Source organism: Chelonia mydas, chromosome 2 (assembly GCF_015237465.2).
Source record: "Chelonia mydas isolate rCheMyd1 chromosome 2, rCheMyd1.pri.v2, whole genome shotgun sequence".
NCBI classification, from domain to species: Eukaryota; Metazoa; Chordata; order Testudines; family Cheloniidae; genus Chelonia; species Chelonia mydas.
The window spans coordinates 75,672,699-75,697,312 of NC_057850.1; the positions used below are offsets into that span (position 1 = coordinate 75,672,699).

A 24,614-nucleotide genomic window follows, 5' to 3' on the forward strand; every position below is an offset into this window, starting at 1 on the left:
CAAAACAGCACTTCCGCTTCCTGCCTGAAAATGCCTCTTATGTTAGAGCACCCTGAGCGCAGGAGTCAGGCAGCGAGCTGAAAGATAAGGCTCTTGCTCAATACAGGAAACCTCTATTCCGGGGGAAGAGTCTGACACTTAGCCTACAGTACAGTTGGCACAAAAGGGACTGGAGGACAAGCATGAACACGATTTTTTTCTTACTTGTGGTACAATAAATAATATTAGATTATTAAAGCCTTAACAGACCTAGTCTGTTACCAGAAAAAGCATATTTGTCCAATAAGCTTATTCACTCTTATATTACTATAATCCCTGAATAATTCATTCACTCAATAGTATTCAGTCAGCTACAGAGTTTATTGAGCATTAAAAAAATAGTTGAGTAAATTAGTCAATGAAAAATTTTTGTTGAATACTCTTTGGCCAAACTCTACTCACAAATCATCTTACAATAAAGATCTGAACTCTATTAGGATAGATTTGTCAGACCAAATAGACAACATATTAAATATCTGGGGCTCTAAGTATACTTGTTTGTGACTTTAAAAATACTAGTTGTGCTTCTCCTAAAATATATTACCGAACAGAATTTATACCTATTATTAAAACACTATTTTACACTGAAAGAACAAGTCCATTGAGATTATCATTCCAATATAAGCAAACACATCCTTTCAAAGTCAGTTTCTAGCCACTTATTAGTTCAAAAAAACAAGAAAAAATAGTTTCCATTCTAAAACTGAACAAGGGCATCTCTCATGCAGGGTCATAATGACTCTCAGACCAGTTACTTTCACAAATTCCATGTAAATGCACAAAGGGTAGGTCTACACTGCAATTAGACACCCATGCCAGCTACCTCAAGCTTGCGGAGCTGTTTAATCGTAGTGTAGATGTTCCAGCTTGGGCTGCAGCCTAAGTTCTGAGACTCTCCTGTGATGGGTTCGGTCACAGAGACCCCCTTGGGACTGTCACCTGACATGTTGGAATTACCTCTGAGCCTATTTTCCACTGCCAGCTTGGGACTCCGGAACCCTGCCTTTTTGAGCCAGACATGCTCGCCTGCTGCAACACAGACCCAGGTCTGGTCCACACCCCCAAAGCTCCAGATTTTAACCAAAAACTGCTCAGCAAGTCACCTAACTCCAGCACCAAGACACCCAGTTCCCAATGGGATCCAACCCCCACATAAATCCATTTTACTCTGTATAAAGCTTATACAGGGTAAACTCATAAATTGTCTGGGCTCTAGAACACTGATAGAGAGAGAGATGCACAGCTGTTTGTCGTCCCCCCTCCCCCCCCCCCCCCCGCAAACCCCAGGTATTAATCACTCTGGGTTAATTAATAAATAAAAGTTATTTTATTCAGTATAAAAATAGGATTTAAGTGGTTTCAAGTAATAACAGACAGAACAAAGTAAGTTACCAAGAAAAAAACAACAAAACATGTAAGTCTAAGCCTACTATATTAAGAAACTGAATACAGGTAAATCTCACCCTCAGAGATGTTTCAATAAGCTTCTTTCACAGACTAGACTCCTCCTTAGTCTGGGCCCAATCCTTCCCCCGGTAAAATCCTTGCTAGTACCAGCTCAAATGGTAACTAGGGGATTTGTCATGACTGGCAGTCTCCTTTGTTCTGTTCCACCCCCATTTATATCTTTGGCACAAGGCAGGAATCCTTTGTCTCTCTTTGGGTTCCCACACTTCCTTCTAAATGGAAAAGCACCAGGTACAAAATGGATTTCAGTATCATGTAACATGTTCATATGTCCTGTGAGATTTCATTACCCACTGGCTGGCCCACAGGAGGACTTGCAGGTAAATAAACCATCTACAACCAATTGTCCTAGTTAATGGGAGACATCAAGATTCTAAACCACCATCAATGGCCCACACTTTGCATAATTACAATAGGACTTCAAAGTAATAGTTCATATTTCTAGCTTCAGATACAAGAATGATATATTCATACAAATAGGATGACCACACTCAGTAGATTATAAGCTTTGTAATGATACCTTACAAGAGACCTTTTGCATAAAGAATCTTTATCACTGCAATCAAACAGCCCCATAGCCCAAGCCCGGGGAGTCAGAGCCAGATGGCATGGACCAGCTGCAGGTTTTTAATTACAGTTTAGACATACCCATAGCCACGGCCTGCATTCGGGATGGAATGTGTGGACTGGCACAAAACTGAATGTTGGCACTGAATCCCCACAAAGGCAGCACCACGTAACTCCTTTCAAAGCTTACACCACCTGCTGTCTCCCACCCTCTGAGCCAGTTTGAGGTGGTTGAAGGGCTCAGGCCATGACTGTTCTCTCCTCTCACTGTACTAGAACTAGTAAATTTTCTTATCAGAAAAAGATTGATTAAGATTAAAATTCTGTGGGAAAGTGATTTCAACATTTTTCAATTTTCTAACAGGGAAATTCTAAACTTAAAAATTTTGATGTGTTCCAAAAGTTTTCTGTGCAAAACCAAGATTTTTCAATTGATTGTTTTTGAACTGGGTGTTTTTCCTGTGATTTTTTTTTTTTTTTTAGTACAGGAAAAATTAGTGGGTTTCAAACAGCTCTTCCTGGTACGCTCTGGATTTTTAGCATTGCTAATTTGTGCTAGAGCACTGTATCCTTGTGTGCCAGGTATGCAGGGCCTAACAGCATGCCTAGCCTCTGGCAAGATCCCTTGTGGCTTGATCCCTTCCTCATTAGTTCATCCACACAGGATAAGGAATGATCTAATCATATAGAAGAAACAAAATGAATAAAGATCAAGCCCTGAGAAAGTAAATTGAAGTATTGGGTTTTTAACAGTTATTTTCCTAAATGAACACCCCAAAAATCAAAGGTTTCTTGACTACAAATGTCCTCTTTTTACTACAGAGGAGTTTGATGGATGTTATTTCTCTATTTTGTGTTTTATATTTAGTAGGAGGCTTAATCTTGTTGGCTGTCAGGGGACGAGCTGTTAAGTTTGAATTTTATTTTGGTTTTTCTAACTGGTGTTCAGGACATTTGGACAGGTGGCTCTTTTTTATTATTATAAAAAATAAAAAAAATCATACATATTTTTAGCAACATCCGTGGGAACATTACATGTGCAGGATTTTGAAAGCCTAAAATGATTTACCTTGATATCCGTCCAAAAATGAGCCCCAGCCATTTTTAACGTTTTGTAGGCATGAATTATCAATTTTTTAGCTTCAGTATTATTATACTGTATATTTGCCCCAGTGTATCAACTGAGCTCTCAGGAATTATCTTTTAGTGAAGCAGAACATTGTACATCACTAACATTCATACAATATATAAAATAAAAAAACATGAAATACACGCTTCTTTTTGGTGCCACTGAGAACTCTAGCCACCATAAAAGGGGCAAGGAGAGGTGAGGTCATGGTGCCTTTCTCTCAACACACAAAACATCAGAGTTGGCTAGCTGTAGAAGTGAGCACACACTGCAGCACTTAAAGGAGCATAACGGCAGGCAGTGCTCTCTCACTATGCACTAGGCAGGTCTGAATAGTGTTACTGCTTACCTGAGGCACACTGCCTCCCACAGCTCCTACTTCAGAAGTGAAGCTCCACACCACCCCCAGCATAGGCCAGTGCCTTAAAGGCACAACTGAGTGTAGGAGGCACAAAGACTGAAGGGGGGGGGGACCCCCCCCCCCCCCCACAACTGAGCTGTTTCTTTGGTGTTGACTTGTTTAAAAATAAATGGCTTTAAAAGCCCTAGGGGAAAGTGCAGCTTCAAAGTCAGACAAGATATTTTCTAAAAAGCATACTGAACAAAAACACAGCTTCTTTGGCTAGATCGCCTCCCTACTTGCACTGGAAATGTTAAAGATCTGTTACATGACCCCAAAAAACCCCCCAAAAAACCTGTGTCAGCTCAGCTCTTGCACAGTTAAGAAATAAACTACAAGAGATAAAAATCTCCGGAGGGAAAAATAAACTGGATGAGAAGAAGGGGGAAAAAGAAATCAAGTCTCTTCTAAGAGAGAAAGGCCATACAAAGATTCTTTAGGACCTGGAAGCAGCCTAGTAACAGAGACGCTTAGGCCTGCTCTACACTAGGAGCTGAGGTTGAATTTAGCAGCGTTAAATCGATTTAACCCTGCACCCATCCACACAACGAAGTCCTTTTTTTCAACTTAAAAGGCTCTTAAAATCTATTTCCTTACTCCACCCCCAACAAGGGGACTAGCACTGAAATCGGCCTTGCCGGGTCGAATTTGGGGTAGTGTGGACACAATTTGACGGTATTGGCCTCTGGGAACTATCCCAGAGTGCTCCATTGTGACCGCTCTGGACAGCGCTCTCAACTCAGATGCACTAGCCAGGTAGACAGGAAAAGGCCCGCGAACTTTTGAATCTCATTTCCTGTTTGGCCAGCGTGGCAAGCTGCAGGTGAGTGCAGATCTCATCAGCAGAGGTGACCATGATGGAGTCCCAGAATCGCAAAAGAGCTTCAACGTGGACTGAACGGGAGGTATGGGATCTGATCACTGTATGGGGAGATGAATCCATGCTATCAGAATTCTGTTCCAGTTTTCAAAATACCAAAACATTTGTAAAAATCTCCGAGGGCTTGAAGGACAGAGGCCAGAACAGGGACCTGAAGCAGTGCTGCATGAAACTTAAGGAGCTGAGGCAAGCCTACCAGAAAACCAGAGAGGCAAATGGCCGCTCTGGGTCAGAGCCCCAAACATGCCACTTCTATGATGATCTGCATGCCATTTTAGGGGGTTCAGCCACCACTACCCCAACTGTGTGCTTTGACTCTGTCAATGGAGTGGGAGGCAATACGGAAGCAGGTTTTAAGGGACGAGGAAGATGAGGAGGAGGCTGAAGATAGCTCACAGCAAGCAAGCGGAGAAAGCGGTTTTCCCGACAGCCAGGAACTGTTTCTCACCCTGGACCTGGAGCCAGTACCCCCTGAACCCACCCAAGGCTGCCTCCTGGACCTACAAGGTGGAGAAGGGACCGCTGGTGCGTGTACCTTTTTAAATAGCATACATGGTTTAAAAGCAAGCATGTTTAATGATTAATTTGCCCTGGCATTCATGGCCAGTACAGCTACTGGAAAAGTCTGTTAACGTGTCTGGAGATGGAGCGGAAATCCTCCAGGGACATCTCTATAAAGCTCTCCCAGATGTACTCCCAAAGCCTTTGCAAAAGGTTTCTGGGGAGGGCAGCCTTATTCCGTCCACCACGGTAGGACACTTTACCAGGCCAGGCCAGTAGCACATAGTCTGGAATCACTGCAGAACAAAGCATTGCAGTGTATGTTTGCTGGCATTCAAACAACACCCGTTCTTTATCTCTCTGTGTTATCCTCAGGAGAGTAATATCATTCATGGTCACCTGGTTGAAATAGGGTGCTTTTCTTAAGGGGACATTCAGAAGTGCCTGTTCCTGCTGGGCTGTTTGCCTGTGGCTGAACAGAAATGTTCCCTGCTGTTAGCCACGTGGTGGGGTGAGGGATTAGCCACACGGTGGGGGGAGGCAAAATGCGACCTTGTAATGAAAGCACATGTGTTCTGTATGTAATGTTAACAGCAAGGTTTACCATGAAAGAGTGTAACCATTGTTCTATAAATTGTGTCTTTTTAAATACCACTGTCCCTTTTTTCCCCTCTACCAGCTGCATGTGTTTCAAGGATCACAGTATCTTCTCCTTCCCAGAGGCTAGCAAAGATTAGAAGGTGAAAAAAATGCAGTTGTGATGAAATGTTCTCTGAGCTCATGCTGTCCTCCCACACTGACAGAGCACAGATGAATGCGTGGAGGCAGATAATGTCAGAGTGCAGGAAAGCACAACATGAACGCGGGGAGAGGTGGCGGGCTGAAGATGATAGGTGGCAGCAGCATGATGACAGGAGGCAGGATTGAATGCTGAGGCTGCTGGAGGATCAAACTAATATGCTCCAGCGTATGGTTGAGCTGCAGGAAAGGCAGCTGGAGCACAGACTGGCATTCAATAAAAACTTTAAGTTTTAAAGTGCTGTGTGGCCTTGTCCTTCCCTCTTCCCCCACCCCTCCCAGGCTACCTTGGCAGTTATTCCCCTATTTGTGATAATTAATAAAGAATGCATGAACGTGAAGCAACAATGACGTTATTGCCTCTGCAAGCAGTGATCAAAGGGGACAGAGGAGGGTGGTTAGCTTACAGGGAAGTAGAGTGAACCAAGGGGCGGGGGGTGGGTTTCATCAAGGAGAAACAGAACTTTCACACCGTAGCCTGGCCAGTCATGAAACCGGTTTTCAAAGCTTCTCTGATGCGCAGCGCGCCCTCCTGTACCCTTCTAACCACCCTGGTGTCTGGCTGTGCGAAACCAGCAGCCAGGCGATTTGCCTCAACCTCCCACCCCATCATAAATGTCTCCCCCTTACTCTCACAGATATTGTGGAGCGCACAGCAAGCAGTAATAACAGTGGGAATATTGGTTTCGCTGAGGTCAAAGCGAGTCAGTAAACTGCACCAGTGCGCTTTTAAACATCCAAATGCACATTCTACCCGCATTCTGCACTTGCTCAGCCTATAGTTGAACAGCTCTTGACTACTGTCCAGGCTGCCTGTGTACGGCTTCATGAGCCATGGCATTAAGGGGTAGGCTGGGTCCCCAAGGATAACTATAGGCATTTCAACATCCTCAATGGTTATTTTCTGGGCTGGGAAGAAAGTCCCTTCCTGCAGCTTTTGAAACAGACTAGAGTTCCTGAAGATGCGAGCATCATGTACCTTTCCCAGCCATCACACGTTGATGTTGGTGCAACATCCCTTGTGATCCACCAGTGCTTGCAGCACTATTGAAAAGTACCCCTCGCGGTTTATGTACTCGCCGGCTTGGTGCTCCGGTGCCAAGATAGGGATATGGGTTTCGTCTACCACCCCACCACAGTTAGGGAATCCCATTGCAGCAAAGCCATCCACTATGACCTGCACATTTCCCAGGGTCACTACCCTTGATATCAGCAGATCTTTGATTGCGTGGGCTACTTGCATCACAGCAGCCCCCACAGTAGATTTGCCCACTCCAAATTGATTCCCAACTGACCAGTAGCTGTCTGGCGTTGCAAGCTCCCACAAGGCTATTGCCACTCGCTTCTCAACTGTGAGGGTTGCTCTCATCTTGGTATTCATGTGCTTCAGGGCAGGGGAAAGTAAGTCACAAAGTTCCATGAAAGTGTCCTTACGCATGCAAAAGTTTCGCAGCCCCTGGGAATCGTCCCAGACATGCAACCCTATGCAGTCCCACCAGTTTGTGCTTGTTTCCCAGGCCCAGAATCGGCGTTCCATGACACGAACCTGCCCCATTAGCACCATGATGCCCAGATGCCTCACGGATGGTTAATGTAACAACTAGAGCTGGGAGGAGTTTTTTGGACAAATAGTTTATTTGCTGAAAAAGGCAGTTTTGGGTTGACCAGAAATATTCATCAGATTGAACCCAAAATTTGTAACTAGTTTCTATCAAAATGAAAAAAACCCAAACAAACAGAAGAGTTGAAGTGAGCCATTTCAGCATTATCTACTGAAACATTTTGATTTTAGGGGTTAGAATCACAAGAGGATTTAGGCAAAAAAAACCCATCAGAAGTAGGAAGTGGTACCACTCATACTCAGCAGCTCAAGGGTTAGGGCATTCACCTGGGATGTGGGAGACTCAGGTCTGAATGCCCACTTGGGAGCAGGAACTGGAACCCAGGTCTTCCCCCTCCCAGGTGAGTGCCCTAACCACAGGGCTACTGGCTTTTCTGCGGTGGGTCTCATTTGTCCATAAATTTTTTTAAAAGGGCTCATATTTGTTGCAATGAAGAATACAAACAAATTTTGAAACCTGAAATTTGTGATAAAACATAATTGATGCTTTCCAGCAAGCACTACTCTTGAGCAGGCAATGCAATTGGAAAGGTCGTGTCAGAATTTCGATCACTACTTTGCGGCCATCCTGGTCTCTTTCAGAGCTAATGAAGTTGCATATTGTTCCTGCACTTGCCAGTGCAGGAACATTTCACTTTGGCATCCATACCCTCTCTGCCATCTTGTGCTTAAAAATGTGAATGAATGGATGTATGCAAAAGCTTCCATATTAGGAGAGCTTAAAAGTGCTAGAACTGTGTAGTTTAGAAAAAAAGATAGATAAGTAGTAAAGGCATAGAAAATGACTGGTTTACTTTCTCTACATCAGGTTACTCCTTTTTATGCTCCCCCCCCAATTCAAGAACAAGAGACACAAATTGAAAGACAACAAATTTTAAAACTAAAAAAGGAAATACAATTTTTACCATGTATACAACCATGTATAGTTAACCTGTAGAGTTTCCTGCAGTTACACTAGTTAGAATAAAGTTGAGAAACATAATCCCTCATGTTTCAGTACATAAACCACCTCCTAGCTTCCTGGGGTTATATTTTCTTTGTACACTCCATTGATTGCAGTGCAGAGGACAATGTGCACCATCCCTGCCCCCCCTACATCAAACATGCATAGTCTTCTGGGAACTGTTGCACCAGCCAGTGACCACAGCTGATGGCGTCACACCAAGAATCACATAATGAAATTCCTGGATCAGGCTCAATCCTGCAAATCCATGAATCGGTGGGATGGCCCCACGGGAGACATTAGGGAAGATCAGGATGTGCACCTCTTTGCACATCAATGGAGAGTTTGAGGGCATGGTGTGCTGGGGTGTTTGTCTCCATCCTGTCAACATGACTGAAGAGCATGCAACGTTACTTGTGAATATGACGAGTGATTGAAGGACGGACTGTAGGAGACTGTGACATCTGGCACAAAGTCAAATCACTTTATGCTCAGTATTTGATGCTGACAGCACATATGGAATGCCTCCAGCCATTCCAAGTCTGCCTGTAAGAGGGTCCAGGCCTCTAACCCATATATAATATAGGCAGTACATAGGTTTGATATATCCTTAACTTTGTCTCAGCCCAAAGACATTACCCTGGCCTCCTATCCCCCAAGCCAATCAAGTTCTGGTCCTTTTCATCACAAAGCAATCTCTGACTTGCAGAGGACCCTTAAGATTTGGGGAAAGCAGGGAGCTATCACTCTTTGTTGCAGAGTAAAGCTCTTATCAAGATTATGGCTCAAATTCTGTTCTCACCTACAGTTGGCATATACAGCTCTGATATCAGAGGGAAATGGACTGAATATACAGGTACAGAATTTGATCCTTTCTGGTCAGAAGTGGATCTTCCCAGGATTTGTGCTTATGAGGGGAAGGGCCCTTGGGTTAGAATACACTATTTTCAGATAGATGCCATGTGCCGTGAGAATGTTTGCCAAAACTTTGGGATAATATTAAGATTAATAAAAGTAAAACAGTGGCATAGGCCTTCTTAAAAACAGGTCTTTCTTAAAGCTCTTTATCATTCAGAGCTATCTTTCAAGACACAAAAATGAACATTGCTGTCTGACAACTCATCCTCTCTTACTGAGTGTCTAAAATACTGAAAAAAATAAAGAGGTTTCCAAGCAGAGTGGGTTTTGGATGAGCAGTTCCTGAAGTGGTTACTATTTCTGATCATTATAGCTCTCAGTTTTGCATAGTATCCAAACTGAGAAACTTTGCAGATCTTGTGTTTCTCCAAGATAGTTTCAAATTGCAGATCTCTGTGTTCAGACAATATTTTCACAAGCTGAAAAAGAATTTTGCAGGAGTGCTAATTTCCTTGAGAAAAGTGAATGTACACCTCAATGCTAACCTCTTTACCTTCTCATTGAACAGGCAACCAAATGCTGTTTTCCCCTCTACCCCTCCTTCTCCACACACACACTGCAGGCTCAGATTCTCTTGAACTTGGCTTTTATTATTCCTTCTGTACTATTTGCAAACCCTAGGATTGACATTCTAATTTATGGACCAAATGAGATTCTCAGTATAGTACAACCAAAAAAGTTTCAGGTTTGTGTTTTACCAGCCTCACAAAGCTTTCTTAATACTTAATTACTTTTCTGTTTCTTTCAATTCTCTGCACACAGCAAATAATTATTTAAACAAACCCTATTTTAATAAACCAAGTACCTTGTATTCATGTAATATTAAAATACCAATTAGATTCAGCATATACAGTAGAATGCAAAGACATAAATAAGGAGTGAATCTGAAACTACCCTTTAGGGAGAAAAATACTCTTCATAAAACTTAGAGTGGTCAGGACTCCAGAAGTATTGACATGATACAGTATGTCTCCCCATATGTGCCTGTATGAACTTTTGCCCAGGTGTGGGTCCTGGGTCAGACAAGTAAATCCAACTGTCAGCTAGGTCAAACACTTTTTAAGGCCATTCAGTCATCACACACTGAATATGGATATTATACACTATTTCTGACTAGTGTCAAATCAACTCTGCATTTATAATTCCCATCATCAATAGAGTATTTTTAGAATTATACTTGAATATATCTGGACTAAGTTTCTGACAGCAAATGACATGAGCTAGTCTAAGGTTTAGCACACAAATATTAAATCAAAGTGGAAGTCTCCAATTTTTCTTCTGTCATTGGAAGATGCATCTGCAGAATTTATTGCATTTAATCAATTCTACCAAGGGAGAGCAGAATAGCAACAGTTTACTGAAGTGGGAACACCACTGAACAATATATTCTCTCTGTGTGCCAGCAGCCATGACTAGCTACCACAATATGAATATCTTTCTAGTACTGAAGTTAGATTAGCCATTTCTATTTTAGCTATTTAAATCACTGAGCTCTAGGATGCAGCTCTACAGCAATATATGTTTATTGATCTTATTTGCAATCTCTCCATGGAGTCTCTGAAAAGATTATACCATACTGTTCCAAACCAGATGAGAAATATAATAATCATAATTCATTTTTTCCTGGTGAAGTAGTATGCAATCATCTATTTTACATTATTAATATTTTATTGTGCAAACTTTGTTTTAACCAAATTCAAATAGAGCAGATTTCTTTAACTGAAATCAAAACTTTCTTCCCTGATCTATAACTACATGACATTCTGTTGGTAGATTAATATTTTCCCATTGTGAAGAAAGAATAAGTACATAAGGTCAGTTGGTGTAAACTCAGTATGGCTCCATACAAATCAATGGTCCACTTACACCAAATGAGGTTCTGGTCCATTTTTTAGGCATGGTGTATACTAATGCCATTGAATATAAACTGGAGTTCGAGGAGCACAGACCAAAGAACCATACACACCCTTCTAACTTTAACCTCTAGTCTAGCTATAGTGTATTTAAATGTTTATCTGGTGTTTAGACTGCATTAGGTGTCAAACAGTGGTTAGGTTGGACAAGTTTAACCAGTAGATGGCAATACTGCTTATTGCAGTCTTTCCTACTTTATGTTTGGACTGAATTTGTGAGTAGTATTTTCTCTAGTAATGAGAGCAGATACCACCTCAGCCTTAGGAGCAAGCTCAAACTTTTAGCATTGTTCTGCAATGCAAACTTCTCATTATCCTATTATATGTACACCAAGGTGCTGCATCACAATATTGCATATCGTGATGCAATGTGATAATGTTCCATAGAAACCTTGTGTGACAGGGTCAGGCCAGATGGCTACAGGTAGAAGGTAGATGTATTAGCCCCAGATTAAGCAGGTACCTTTTCCCTGAGTAAGATAATGGGCTGTTCCAGAACAATCAGGAAGTTGCTGGAACCAATTAAGGCAGGCTAATTAGGACACCTGGAGCCAATTAAGAAGCTACCAGAATTAATTAGGATAGGCAGGCTAATCAGGGCACCTGGTTTTAAAAAGGACCTCACTTCAATTATTTAAGTGCATGAGGAGCTGGGAGAAAGAAGCTGAGAGTGAGCAGGCGTACTGCTGGAGGACTGAGAAGTACAAGCGTTACCAGACATCAGAAGGAAGGTCCTGTGGTGAGGATAAAGAAGGTGTTGGGAAGAGGCCATGGGGAAGTAGCCCAGGGATTTGTAGCTGTCACACAACTGTTACAAGAGACACTGTAGACAGTTGCAATCCACAGGGCCCTGGGCTGGAACCTGGAGTAGAGGGCAGCCCAGGTCATCCGCCCAACTCCCTATTGGATACAGGAGGAGTTGTCCTGGATTGTGGTCCCACCAGAGGGTAAGGTCCCTGGCCCGTCCCCCTACCCACTAGGTGGATCAGCAGAGACTGTGGGGATTGTTCTCCTTCCATTTCCCCCATGCTGGCCAGTGATGAGGTTAGCGGAGTGAATAGCAGGTTTGAGCCACTAGCAAAAATGGCCAAACTGAGGGCTGCCGTGAATCTGAAGTGAACAAATCTGCCAATAAGTGCAGGACCCACCAAGACAGAGGAGGAACTTTGTCATACTTTCATGTTGCAGGTCAATACCATGTTTTCATGACACTGTTTTGCTACACTGTGATGTTGTCCCACCCCAAAAGACTTCAAGACACTTCAGGTCATCTTGCTTGCACTACACAGAAATGGCAGTCACTGTGCTGAAACGGACATAACCCTGCACAACTCAGTCAGAGGCAACCCTAGTCTATGTGCTCCCTAAGTGGCAGTATCTTTGGTGTATTTATTACTAAAAGGATAATCCCACATAATTAAAAACGTGACACTGACCCAAACATCAGAGATCTGCAAAGGGTTGGGACTCAGACATCATTTTAATCTTCATATGTCAAACATTTCACATACATTTAAAGCACCAGTTCGCAGCCTGTCGGTTGTGACACTCAAGGGGTTTAAGCATTTATCTGTGGGTCATGAACCTACTGGCTTTCCCTGCCTCCAACTTTCTGCTCAAGTAGATTTGTTTTGACACTTGTAACCCAGTCCTCTAAGGCCAAAAGCACCCCAAGAGCCATTGTACCAATTGCTTTAAAGAAAACAGAGGGTCATGGTATTAAAAAAAAGTTGAGAATCTATGATTTAGGGATTCATTTTCATCAGTGCCACTTTATCTTTTCTGAAGGTCAGAAAAATAATAAAAAGCTTCTATGGTATTAGGCTATGAGCTAGCACTTATCTACTCTGGAGACAGTGATGGAGGGAGAGAGGGGAGATAAATCAACTCCAAAATGTTTTCTCTTCTGAATTTTATATTTAAACAGTGTTTGATCATTTGTGCTACTTTGCCTTTCACTGAACCTTTTTGTATGTGCAGTTCTTTCATTGTGTGGCAAGCAATGCACAGGAGTTTAGCAGATAGAAATGCAGTACATAGATTTTTCATGTAAATTACACGGAGATCAGCCTCAGGCAGGTTGTAAATCATTAGTGAATAGAGCATCTGATACTATAAGCAACAATTTGATGACCTCCTCATTTCGTATCTTTGTCATTGAATATATGTAGCACAGGGCCTTCAATAGGTGCCAGACATGCCAGAAAAGAATCATCTAAGGAAGTTTAAGTGGAGGTCAGTTATAACAGAACGTCCAAGACCTCATGAGAGCTTATAAAATACCAATTACAGTAGTTCACTATAATTAGCAATACCACAGTGCACAATGAACTGATTCATAGTTGCCAGACACAGTCTTGAAGTTCACGTGTTCTTGAATATGAATTTCCTACTAAACCAGTTCAGTAATGCTGTAATACCCTGGACCGCTCATTACTGGATACTTTTTCATTCTTCTCCTTCCCAAGCCCCTTTAGAATGAGCTAGAGGAAAAGGATGCGTCCAGACATTCTGACTAGGTCCTCAAACCAGGCTGTCTAAACTTTGCAGATTCTTTCTGCACAATATCTCTAAGATACAGTGTTTCCTATCCCTCCACACAGCTAAAACTCTCAGCTGGGGTCTTATCCCATGTCTTGATTACTGCAACATCTTTTTCTCTCTTCCATCAAACCCCTTCTCAAAATTCTCCTTTGCCATGGTGCTTACAAAAAGTTAACATCAGTTAGGCTGCTAGTATGCTGATACCACTGCCTATCATGCTGAACAACATTCTCATTTACTTGTACTCACGTCTGTCTGAACCCATCTGTTATCTCTTTCCTTATACTTAGACTCTAAGCACCTTGAGGCATGGACCACATTTTTGTTGTGTTTTTGCAGCTCCTATCATAATGGGGTCTTGATCCATGACTAGAGCTCCTATTAACAATAATAATAATTCTGGGTAAGAGCAAGCAGTCACCCAAATCAGACTTGTTAGCGGAGGGCAATGTGGAATCCATAATGACAAGGAAGTGGCATAGAGAGGGTAAAGAGGATCAAGCCTAGAGTTGGCTGGAAGAAGATGCTTTTGTGATCCTTTTTTCTTGATTTGTTTTCATTGAAATTTTGACATTTATTAAAAATATATTCAATTTAAAGAAATGCAACCAATTCTATCCAGGCCAGAGAGAGTGAGATGAGTGCTCTATGTATGGCAGAATTGTATCCTAATAACTTACATCTGTAAGCAGCTTTTATGTATATTTTTGTATTGGCTACAAGAAATATCAGGGAAAAGGGCAAGACATTTTCACAAGAAAAATATTATACGTTTAGCAAGCACTCCAACACTTAGTGTACCTCAAGCATTAAGTACTAAAAGACCTGCAGACAAAAGTTCAAGTTATCATCATCGTGATACTTTTCTAATGGGAAAAAAAAACCATCCTGTTTTCATAACATTATTTCAAACAGAACTATGTTAGTGTGCATTGGGAAGATTTTAGTTTATGCCAGCAGAGTCTACATGGACCAGTTATAGAGCAACAAGGTTAGAGCACTCTACAACTCATGCAACTTTGGTTCACACTGTGGCACCATGTCAACTAGCCCTCAGCCTGAGGTGTGTCTAATAGAACCTGAAAAATCTAACTGAAAGAGATAATGCATATATTAAATACTGTTCATTTTAACAATGCATCAATTATTAAAGATCTTCAGAATTCCTATGCCAACAGGATACTTATTATGTTATTCCCAGATGAATTTATTAAGGGGAGCTGCTGTTTCTCTGTGTTATACATTAACTAACAATGACTGGACATTTAAAATTATACTAATGGAATTTAAAAATCTAACATACATGTTTACTTGCAGAAATAGAATAATAAGAGATATTGTATATCCTGGGAATCTTCATTTAGAAGCCAAACGTTAACCATTTCATTTTTGGCCCCCTTTATCAGCCAAACCATTGTCATGCATGCTTAGAATTACAAGCTACAGGGGAATTACACTCAACCACCACATAAGTTTTAAAGCCTCCCCTTTATAAAGAGAATAGTATTATCCTACAATGAAAGGTCTGAAATGCTACTGTAGATAGTAGTGTTACAAGCAGTGTTGGGCCCTTAGTGAAGAATATTATAGTATTTTTCATAATAGCCAGTATAAAACACGTAGGTAGTAACTGAAGATGAGAAATCAAGAACTCAGAAGTTATTACTTAGTTATTGCACTGCCAGATCTTTTGAATGAAATGTCCTTTTTTTTTTTAAAGGGGCGAGTATGATTGGACAGTAGAACTTGTAATTTCTATGAGGTTCAATGCTTCCAGTATGCTATCATATTTAAACGAGGCCAATTGAAGCCCACAGGCAAACGGAAACACAGTGCTCTTAACTGAAGCCACTAAACCCTACCCTCTTTGAATGAGATGTTCTGAGTTGCCTGGAAAATGTGCCCCTAGGTCTATAATGCTGGAAACTTGGGTATTAGAAGACCAGAGCTTGTTGTACACTCAATTCTTCCTAGTGCTCCCTCAGCAGCTCCAGAGTCACTTACTCTACCCTGTGCCTAACAGGTATGATCTAACCCATAGTGATGCTTACATTCATTGTTCTCTATTTAGGTAATGAAACATAAGCAAAACATTCCAGAAAAACAAAATAACTAACCAACCACCTACCTTACTCCTCCTGTGCACGAGAGAAATTTTAAAGTAAGAGTTTTCAAAAATCTTGAAGACCAAGTGCTTAAAAATGTCTTCGTTAGGAATCAAGGAAATGTCCAAAATAAGCCACTTTTTGAGGTCAAACTTTTTGAGGTCTTCAAAGTATAAATATGACATAACATGAAAAAATTGAGCAACCAAAGAAATTTTCAGAAGGCACTCAGCATACAGTTTCTATGCAACATGAGAGGCCAAGAGGGACATTAAAATTCTTAGCCTGAATCACTGCCTTCAAACAAATCTTTTCAATGGGCCTGATCCTAAGACCATTGAATTCAATGGAAAGACTTATTTACTTTGATATTCTTCAGATTACAGTCAATTAGTGGGGGCAGGAAGGAAAACCGAGGTTCCTCATCATAACTATGACTTGCTCATCCTGAGCAAGACATTTGATTTCATGGGAGCACAGCCAAGGTACTTTTAATGGTAAAGTCATCCAGATCTCTCTTTAAATCAGAGTTCTAGGCTGTGGAGAAGTGTGTGAAGTGATGATATGCCAATATTTTAAAGAGGACACCAATACAATGTTCCCCCTAGGCCTGCAACAGAAACCTCATGTCCCAGAAACATACATCAGTTTGTTATTGCAGTACAAATATTGGGTCAATCCCACACAACTTTCAGTCAAACAGTAAAGAGAAACCAGCTCAGAGTGAATCTAGGTTTATCAATATAAAAAGGTAACAAACCAATCAAAGCAATTCATGGAAAGGAACAAGAGTGAGACACTATCTTCAAGAGCCAAGCTACATGGTTCCTTGTGATATTGAGGAGAATTAAACATCACTTGCCTTGTCTACACTATAGGGAAAAGTCGATCTAAGCTACACAATTTGAGTTACGTGAATAGCGTAACTCAAGTCAACGTAGCTTAGATCTACTTACCTCCGGGTCCACACTATGCAATGTCAATGGGAGATGCTCTCCCGTCAGCTCCCCTAACTCTTCTTGATCCAGTGGAGTACAGGAGTCAATGGGATAGCGATCTGCGGTCGATTTAGTAAGTCTTTGCTAGACTCACTAAATTGACCGCTGATGCATTGGTCGCCATGCATCAATCTCCCAGTAAGTGTAGACAAGCCCTTTGTCTCACCTGCACAGAGTGAATCTAGGTTTATCAATATAAAAAGGTAACAAACCAATCAAAGCAATTCATGGAAAGGAACAAGAGTGAGACACTATCTTCAAGAGCCAAGCTACATGGTTCCTTGTGATATTGAGGAGAATTAAACATCACACAGAGGCAGGAGATCTGATTTTCAGGTTTCTACATCTACTGTGCTACATCACAGTGGCATCCAGGCACAAGAGACAACTAGAGCACTAAGAAGAATTGAAGAACCCCTCCATCAGCTGGGTGATATTCACCTGGTTAGCTGATCAATACTCTGGTTAGAACAGGGTGGGGATCAGACATTAAGCACCAGTTAGGAAACCACCAAAATCAGTAGCATTCAATAGTCTGTTATCTTCTTTAAACTACTTTTTATACAGATTATAGTTTCACTAGACAAGAATTGTTCTCAGCTTTATCTCCAAACATTACCAGGATCCTTACAGATAGAATTAGTAACTATTGTATTCATTCCTTTATGTTAAAAAGTGAGGAAAATCCTTGCTGACAAAGTAAACGTTACTTTCTACAATTAATTTTATTTTTCTCCTAGAGTTCCCACATGTCCTCCACCTGCATCAGCCCATTTCATTATGTTGCCTCCTGCACTCTCTTTGGTGAGAAGAAACAGGTTCACATGAATGTACAGCCAGTCCGAAGTCTTAACTGCAGATCACGCACCTAATTAGCCATTCCCATGGGGAATATGTTCAGGCGAGTAGATGCACCAGTTAGCCAGCAATAAAATGATTTCCAAAGCGTTCTCAGCATCTCTGCTGCAGGAATCAATCAAAATATATTTCAGTAGAAAGTGTAATTGCTTTCAAGGATTAAAATTTTAATCATGAGTATTCAATTAACAGTTAATGTTCAGATTCACCGTTTAGATTTTTATGCAAATTCTTATACAAAGACATGAAGATAAAGGCAGTTCATAGGAAATGCAACTCTGTTTCAGCTCAGCAAGTCACTGATAATTTACGTTGTTGAATATTTTCCACCTATGATGACACATGGAATTGTGGAAATAGTTCACTTATGTCTCTTCTACTGAAAGTAATCTGCTTTGCATTAGCTGTGTGAGGCAACTCATAGAACTGGACTGGCTGCAACAGGCTGCCTGGTATGAAGTATAGAGTTTCTTTTTCTTTTTTTTTAAAGTTACATTAGAAAGATTAGATTTGATAACGTTTCAAATAAAAAAAATCCTGCTTTTACTCATGTAAATTTCTCCCATTGCTGTTGGTGAGTTCAATGGGAGCAGGATCATACCAATATAATGTATATATTTCTACTGTCTCTCCAGTCTCAAAGCAATGTGCGCCAGAACCTTAGCTGGTTTAAACTGGGATAACACCATTGGCTTCAATGGAGAAATGCTGGTTTACACCACTAACCAAGGATCTGCTCTATGCATAGATTCATACCTTTACCCACCACAGAAGTGTGTTAGTTATTTAACAGTGCACAATGAAGCCCCAGTCATCCTTCCATTGAAATCAATGGGAGTTATGTTATTAACTGCAGTAGCAGCAAGATCAGGCCCTAATTCTTCCCATTCTACAGAGTTACAGTTAAGAAGAAGGACATAAAATAATGAATAGTAATACAGTGCCAGAACTACCTTCCTCACTTTCTCAAAACTTCTTTGTCAGCTAAGAGTAAGGACTAAATTATGATTTCATTTGTACATTGATATATTTGCAGTTATTCCAGAATTACACTGCTGTAACTGAGATCAAAATACAGCCTTATGTCACGTGATATGACTGAGCTCATGAAAAGATCTACTTTTCCTTATGTAGTCTTTTTAATTAGCAAATGTTCCATGTATATTTGCATATTTTATATTTGACAATAGATTAAAAATCTACTAATAAAAATCACCCAGTAGGATGTATAAGTTTACCAGATTGTGTTTTCTAGCTTCCAGGCAGTTTTTTGATTTCCTGATTTATCTTTATATATAACATACTGTGTGTGCACGCACATATAAAAACATGCACACATTACACACACACACACACAAATATCATACAGTATGTTATCTAGACCTTGTAGTACAATATTTACATATTGGAAAAAAATAGAGAAATGGAAAAAAGAATTGGATTTCTGATCATAAAACTGCTGACAGTGACTAAAAAATGTCAGACAAAAAGTAATCTTTTGTAGAGCTATATACAAATGGAGTTTATTCAATGGAAGGACTCCCACTGATTTCAATGGACTTTAGAGCAGGTCCCTAAGCTCTAAACAATACTTTAATATGCTAGATTCTACATCCTAAATTATTTATTAGGGCCGTCAATTAATTGCAATTAACTCAAGCAAAACTAAACACAAATTAACTCAATTAAAAAAAATAATCTTGATTAATTGCAGTTTTAATTGCACTGTTAAACAATAGTACAATAACCATTTGAAATTGTAATAAATATTTTTAGATGTTTTTCTACATTTTCAAATATATTGATTTCAATTACAACACAGAATACAAAGTGTGCAGTGCTTACTTTATATTGTTATTTTTATTACAAATATTTGCACTGTAAAATAGTATTTTTCAATTCACCTCATACGAGTACTGTAATGCAGTCTCTTTAGTGAAAGTGAAATTTACAAATGTAGGATTTTTTTGGTTACATAACTGCACTCAAAAACAAAACATTGTAAAACTTTAGAATCATAGAATCATAGAATATCAGGGTTGGAAGGGACCCCAGAAGGTCATCTAGTCCAACCCCCTGCTCGAAGCAGGACCAAGTCCCAGTTAAATCATCCCAGCCAGGGCTTTGTCAAGCCTGACCTTAAAAACCTCTAAGGAAGGAGATTCTACCACCTCCCTAGGTAACGCATTCCAGTGTTTCACCACCCTCTTAGTGAAAAAGTTTTTCCTAATATCCAATCTAAACCTCCCCCACTGCAACTTGAATGCCTACAAGTCCTCTCAGTCCTACTTCTTGTAAACAAACTTGTTTTTCTTTGATTGGTTGAACATTTATGGGAGATACTGCTGCCCACTTCTTATTTACAGTGTCACCTGAAAATGAGAACAGGTGTTCTCATAGCACTGTCATAGCCAGCATTCCAAGGTATTTATGTGCCAGATATGCTAAACATTTGTATGCCCCTTCAATGTTTCGGCCACCATTCCAGAGGACATGCTTCCGTCTAATGCAGCAGTAAACCAGACTTACTGTGAAATTCTGTCAGAATTAAAGTTTTACCATTCAAGTGTTTCTACTACCTTGTTAAACTTGTATATGAGTGACAGACTGCTGGGTTTTCTGGGGGGAGGGGCGGTGATGGTGGTGGGGGGCAGACGAATTATGACACCAACATTTTAAAGATGTAGGGTCAAATTCTGTCCCCCTAGAACATATACCTGCCATCCAGTGAAGAAGTTCATGGGAACCGCACACACAAATGAGTGCAGCGTGGCTACCCGATGTCAGAAAAGACACACAAACAAATAATTTTCCACTCCTTTCATATGGATTTGGAAGTAGCCAATTGGTACAGAAAGTCCCACAAGTATTTTAGGAGCGTAAACAGTAAGGAAGGACATGAACTGCTCCTACTAGTATAGGTGGATATAACTAGAAGTAATGGGATGAAAATTTAACAAAGATAGATTCAGGCTGAATTGCATGAAATATTTCATAACAATGAGGTCTATTAGATTGTGGAATGGTCTCCCAAGGGAAATATTAGATGATCAATTGCTCAAGTAATTTAAAATGGATTGGGAAAAAGTACAAAAAAATATGCTCTAGGGAAATATCCTTTGCCAATAGGAGCACGGAATACATCATCATGTACCTCTCTTCTATCTCTAAATTTCCATGGACCTGATCCTTGAAAATTTCTAGGAGGTGCTAAGTGGTATCAAACCGCATTGACACCATGGATATGGAAGAACTCAGCACCTTGCAGGAGCAGGTTCTACAACTGCAGGAAAAAGGATGGAAAACTAGTTTTAAAGGATCTCTGCTACTTTGCTCATACTATTGATGTAGACAAATGTCAGTTTGATTAATGACAGGTACCTTGTTGAAACCTAGAAGTATATCTATTCCATGCAAGAATTGATGTCTTGTACATTTGTATATCTTGGCCGAATGACATTTTTTAAAAGAGAAATCTCTTTTCATTTTGTGTGTGCGTGAGAAACTCAGTCTACACAAAATCCACTGTACCAGGTTGAGTGCAAAGATATGAGAATATGGTTAAATACTTTAGTAAACTTACATTTGTGCATATTGAATTATACGTTATATGTAAGATGTTTGCAGTTGTGAGTGCTGCTCCTAACGAAGGCTTTGCATAAACTAGAATGTATGAAATTTCACTTCTCTTCCCCCCCACTTTTTTCTAGATATTTTTAGAAGACTGAAATTAAGGTTCTTGTATATTTTAGCCTTTAAGTTTGGCTGTTTTTAATCTGTATGCATAACAAAATCAGTCCAAGTGATTTCTTGGCACCACAACGGAGAGGAATTGAAGAAATTAGAATAAACTGAACATTGAACAGTGCAGTCTCATGTGCCTTTTGTATAATCAAATACTCCCCTGCCCCAAACATGACATTAAAATCAAGGGCAATCCATAAAAGCAGTGAAATTCAGGATTGAGGCTGAAAAATCTAGGATGGCCATGTTCTTAGGCCAAACCTACTGTGCTCACTTATTGTAGACAAAGTTAAATGTACTATTAATCATTAAATAAATAAATAAATAATATAATTACCATATTTCCTAGAAGACCCACTCAGGGACTAGAACCCTATTGTGCTAGGCACTGTACAACACACAAAACAAAGAAATGTCTCCTGCCCCAAAGAGCTTACAATGCAAGTATAAGGCAATAAACAATACACAGCTGCAAAGAGACCGATGGGAGAGTACAAGGAAACAATGAGACAATATTTTGAAATTGTCAGCATGATAGGCAGGGGTATCAGCACACGGGTGGCCTAACCATTTTCAGGTATTTTTGAAGGCATCTTGCCAAAGGAGAGTTAATGAAGACTTTGAAAGAGGATAATGAAGTACTGGCAATTGTTTACAAGAAGTTCCTGCCAAGCAGGGGAGACAGCATGAAGGTGCTGGTTTGAAAATTTAACAAATGGATGATGGAGATTGGGATTATTGGCCTAGCAGAGGCAGGAGTTCACATTTTGATACTGAATGAGATTATAGGTGGAGTGAGGATATGCTGTGAAGGGCCTTGAAGGTGAAGACAAGCAATTTAGATGTTTGATGCATAGAGAAGGGAAGCCAGTGGAGGGATTCAAAGAAAGGATGCACATGATCAAAGCAGTGGGATAGGAGAATGCTCTTTGCAGCAGTATTCTGAATGGATATGAGTGGGGCAAGGATGCATTTTTCAAAGCCAAAGAAAAGAACATTGCAGAAATGAAAACATGAGATGAGATCCTAGGTGACAGTTTTTGCTGAAAAGGTCCTACCTTAGAGGTGTTATACAGAAAGACTATACAAGATTTAGATATACTCTGGATGTGAGGACCTAGAGAGGGGTTTGAGTGAAAGAGGATGATGCCCAGCTACCAGGGAAAGTTTGAGAGTTCTTCATGCAAAAATGGAGAGGCTTCTTGTTAAGTCAAGGCCCACTCCTATAGCGCCTACTTAACATCAGTTATACTTACTCGGATGAGTGATCAAGTGACTTCAGAGTCCAAGTATGGGTTTTCTAGATCACCTTTCAGTCACAGGTGAAATTATGCACCATAATTCACAGCAGAAAGAGATGAAAATCTACCCTGCAATATTATGCTTTCCATATAATGCACACAACAGATGAAATTTTTACAAAGAAATGGATACTACCATTTTCGGTAGAACTCAAACTAGTGATGAAGAGGGGAAGAAACATATACATGAAAAAGAAAAAGTTGATATTGCACACTGCAGGATCTTTTGAATCTTATCCCAAATATTATTCTTTCCAGGTTCCTTATCAAGAAAGGATAATGTACCCTTAATTCTCACTCCAGTATCCCAGTTTTATTCTCCCAGTCACGCTAATTGTTCTTACATATAGTGAAATCCTGGGAAGAACTATCTCCAACAAGCAACCGTCTGTCTTAAGTAGAGCAGATAGAAAATAATTTGATCAATTTTGCATTAATTTTCCCCATACATTGTAATTTGGTATTTGCTCAGTCATAAGCTGGGCACATAATTTGTAGACATGCTTGCCAAATCATTTAAAAATAGTGTTTAAACACAATAAATCCTTCAACCAGATCATTTTACTTATTTACCCAGCTCTTTAAATCATCCTCAAGCTTCCCAGCATCTTATTAAGTTAGACATTTAAAGGTTAGCTCCACTAGACAACTAATTTTTGCTGGTCCACTGGGTGGTGACAACATAATCAGGCCTTCCTGTAGTTGATGTACTTAACTTTGGTTATGTTTGTGATGGGTTCAGTCACAGACCCCTTGAGGCGGTCACCTGATGTGCTGGAATTAACTCTGAGCCAGTTTTCCACTGCCAGCTTGGTACTCCAGAACCCTGCCTTGTTGAGTCAGACATGCTAGCCTGCTGCAACACAGACCCAGGTCTGAACCACACTCCCAAACCTGCAGGCTTTAACTGAAAACTACTTAGCAGGTTACCTATCTTCAGCACCCAGACACCCAGTTCCCAAAGGGATCCAAACCCCAAATAAATTCGTTTTAGTCTGTATAAAGCTTATACTGGGTAAACTCATGAATTGTCAGCCCTCTATAACACTGATAGAGAGATATGCACAGCTGTTTGCTCCCCCAGGTATTAATCACTTACTCTGGGTTTGTTAACAAACAAAAGTGATTTTATTAAGTATAAAAAGTAGGACAAAGTGGTTTCAAGTAATTACGGACAGAACAAAGTAACTTACCAAGCAAAATAAAACAAAACACACAAGTCTAAGCCTAATACATTTAAGAAACTGAATACAGTTAAATCTCAGCCTCAGAGATGTTCCAATAAGCTTCTTTCACAGACTAGACTCCTTCTCAGTCTGGGCCCAGTCCTTTCCCCTGTACAGGTATTGCTAGTTCCAGTTCAGATGGTAATTTGGGGATTTCTCATGACTGTCCTCTCCATTTGTTCTGTTCCACCCCCTTTTATAGCTTTGGCACAAGGCAGGAATCTTTTGTCTCTCTGGGTCCCCACCCCTCCTTCTAAATGGAAAAGCACCAGGTTTAAGATGATTCTAGTATCAAGTGACCTGGTCACATGTCCTGTGAGACCTCATTCTTCATTACCCATGTCACTACACAGGAAGGGTTGCAGGTGAACAGAGCCATTGATAGCCAATTGTCCTAGTTAATGGGAGCCATCAAGATTCTAAACCACCATTAGAATTAATGGCCCACTCTTTGCATAATTACAGTAGGACTTCAGAGTAATACTTCACATTTCTAGCTTCAGCTACAAGAATGATACATTCATACAAATAAGATGAACACACTGAATAGATTATAAGCTTTGTAATGATACCTTACAAGAGACCTTTTTCATAAAGCATATTCCAGTTACATTATATTCACATTCCAAGCATATTTTCATACAGCATATGGAGTGCAATGT

The 24,614-nt window shown here is 40.3% G+C and overlaps 1 long non-coding RNA gene across 1 annotated transcript; it reads left to right on the forward strand.

The window, feature by feature from the left end:
- Positions 1-1,614: 1,614 nt before the first annotated feature.
- On the forward strand, positions 1,615-24,295 carry LOC122464246. The gene is made up of 3 exons (XR_006288189.1): positions 1,615-1,768; positions 12,123-12,128; positions 24,273-24,295. It is a non-coding gene; the product is annotated as an uncharacterized LOC122464246 (long non-coding RNA).
- The last annotated feature ends 319 nt before the right edge of the window (positions 24,296-24,614 follow it).